Source organism: Melanerpes formicivorus, unplaced genomic scaffold (genome assembly GCF_026170545.1).
Source record: "Melanerpes formicivorus ecotype bairdi unplaced genomic scaffold, bMelFor1.0.p_v2 SCAF_2592, whole genome shotgun sequence".
Taxonomy (NCBI): domain Eukaryota; kingdom Metazoa; phylum Chordata; class Aves; order Piciformes; family Picidae; genus Melanerpes; species Melanerpes formicivorus.
The window spans coordinates 1-2,500 of NW_027144943.1; the positions used below are offsets into that span (position 1 = coordinate 1).

The following is a 2,500-nucleotide window of genomic DNA, read 5'->3' on the forward strand; positions in this document are numbered from 1 at the left end:
GATCCGCGGGTCGGGCGACGGCGACGGCCGGCTGGGACCCCATCGGGTCGTTGGGAGCCGGGGGGGCGCGCTGGGCGGCCACCGCGCGGGCGCCGCGTTGACCTCGGCGTGGCCTGTGCCCCTCCTGCTTCAGTCGTTTCCCGCTGGACGGGCATCGGGCGGCGCCCGAGCGATGCTCCCGGTCCGCGCGGGTGTCGTCGAGCGGGCTCTCCCGGGCCCTCGGCCCGCCCAGCCGCGTCGCCGTCGTCGCCGGCCCTGCGCCGGTCCGCCGCCGGGGCCGCCGTAGCCGGGCGCTCGCCGCGTGGCGAGCGCGCGGCATGGGCGTCCCCAGCCGCGTCCCTCCTCCCCGAGCGCAGCGCCGGCTGACTGAGGGAAACCCCGGGCCTCGGGCCAGGCCAGGGGCGCGGTGGTGGCGGCGGACGTCGGGCGCGGCCCCCGCGGGCGGACGCTCCCCCCGACGGCGGCAGTGGGGGGAGGCACCCCCGCGGGGCCTTAAGTCTGGTTTCCCTCACCCCAGGGTCAGGTACCTAGCGTTCCGCGCCTTCGTCCGCGGCCTTGCCCTACCGCGGAGGAAGCCGGGCGGCGGTTTAAAGACCCGGGCGGCTCGGCGCGCCACCCCCCGGATGCGGGGGCGAGCGCGGGGGCGGGCGGGTGCCTTCAGAGGGGCGGGGGTTGCCCCCGCAATGCCTCTGGCTAGGTCCGCCGTCGTCGCGCTCGTCGTCCTCCGGGGGCCCGCCGGGCCGGGGAGGGGACTCTGCTGCCCCCCCCCTCTCTGCGGTCCGAGCGCTCGGCCGGAGAGAGCCCACCGCGCGAGGTCGGCCGTGGTCCGGCCCGCGCCTCGCCTCGCCACGGGCGTCCCCGGCGGCGCGTTGAAGCGCGGGCTTCTCGCGGGCCGGGGCGGCGAGCCCCCGCGGTGGGGGCTGGCCCAGGGCGCTTCGCCCCCGCCGGGGGTTTTGTGCGGGCGCGTTGCCGCGGCTCGGCGGCGGCGCCTCTTGCGGCGCGGGCCGCTGCGGACCTCCCGGTCCTTTTTCCCTTTGCCCAGGCCCCAGAGCGGGGCCCCGGCGAGCTGGCGCCCTCGGCGGTCTCGCGCTGCCGGTTCCCCCCCGTCCGGGGCCGGTTTCGGGTGGCGTGACCGCGTCCGAGCGGCGGCGGGCGTCGCTCGGCGTCTCCGGCTCCGGTCCCTCGCCGGAGGGCACCCTGCCACCGGCTGCGGCTGTCCCGGTCCCGGGCCCTGCCCGCGGGCTTCCCCGTTCGCCTTCCCGGCGCGTGCCGGGTGGGGGACGGGCGGGCAGCCGGGGGCGTCCCACCCCCGGTCTCCGCGTGGAAACGGGGAGAGCGGGGGCCCGCCCCCCGGCTCAGCGCCGTCCGCTGTCCGCCTGGCCGCGGGGCCACGGAAGGGGTCGAGCGAGCGAAGCCGGCGGCGCGGTGGCGCCGGGGGAGGATGGAAGGGGCTCGTGCCGCTGGGGTTTGTCGGTCGGCGGGTGCGCCGCCCGGCGAGGGCCGGCGGGTCGCCGCGGTGGCGTCCCACGTGGGCTCGGGCTTTCCGTCTCGCAAGCCGTTTTCCGTCCCCCGCGGCGGGGGGGGGTTCGGTGGCGAGAGGAAGCCGCCCGAGGGCGCGAGCCGGCCGGGGCTCGGCCCCGGGGCCAAAGCGGGGGAAAAGAAAGTCCGGGATGGGCCGCAGCGGTGGCGGCGTTGGAGGGGCCGGTGCGGAGGCGCGCGCGCGCTCTCCTCCGGCGGGGTTGTGCGCCCGGCCCCCCTCGCTCCCCGGGGCGGGGGGGGGGGGGTCTCCGCTGCCTCGCTTCGTGGCGTCTCCGCGACGGCACGGGGCGGCCAGCGAGAGACACACCCCCCCCCCGCCGTTGGGTGGGGAAGCGAAGGGGGTTTTCTTTCCCCGTGCACGCGAGGCGAGGCCGGGTTCGGGGCACGTTCCCGGCGGCGCGCGGCGGGCCTCCTCCGCGCCGAGGTCGGAGCGAGCCCGGGCGCCTGGTCCGGCCCCGAAGCGCCGCAAGGTGCGTTTTTCCCTCCTCGGGGGAGGGAAAAAAGCCGGGAGCGCGGGCTCCCCGCCCCTTGCTTTTGCCGCTTCGGGGTTTCGTTTTATTTTCCCCCCCTCTCCTGTGCTTGTACGGTCAATGTGAGGCGAGCGGCCGCCGTGCCGCGCTCTCCGAGGGGCCGCTCCTTTGCGAGCGGTCCCGGCCCCTCCGCGCTGGCGGGGCGGTGCCGAAAAGCCAGACAACTCTTAGCGGTGGATCACTCGGCTCGTGCGTCGATGAAGAACGCAGCTAGCTGCGAGAATTAATGTGAATTGCAGGACACATTGATCATCGACACTTCGAACGCACTTGCGGCCCCGGGTTCCTCCCGGGGCTACGCCTGTCTGAGCGTCGCTTGACGATCAATCGCCGCCTCGGTGCCCGCCGAGCGGCGCGGCTGGGGTCGCCTCGCAGGCTCTCCCCCGGGCGGGGAGGGGCCTTCGTCCCCCTAAGTGCAGACTCGGGGAGCG

General features: G+C 77.2%; 1 non-coding gene across 1 annotated transcript; it reads left to right on the forward strand.

The window, feature by feature from the left end:
• The first annotated feature begins 2,231 nt into the window (after window positions 1-2,231).
• LOC137461580 (5.8S ribosomal RNA) lies at window positions 2,232-2,384 on the forward strand. Its single transcript, XR_010993427.1, has one exon. It is a non-coding gene; the product is annotated as a 5.8S ribosomal RNA (ribosomal RNA).
• The last annotated feature ends 116 nt before the right edge of the window (window positions 2,385-2,500 follow it).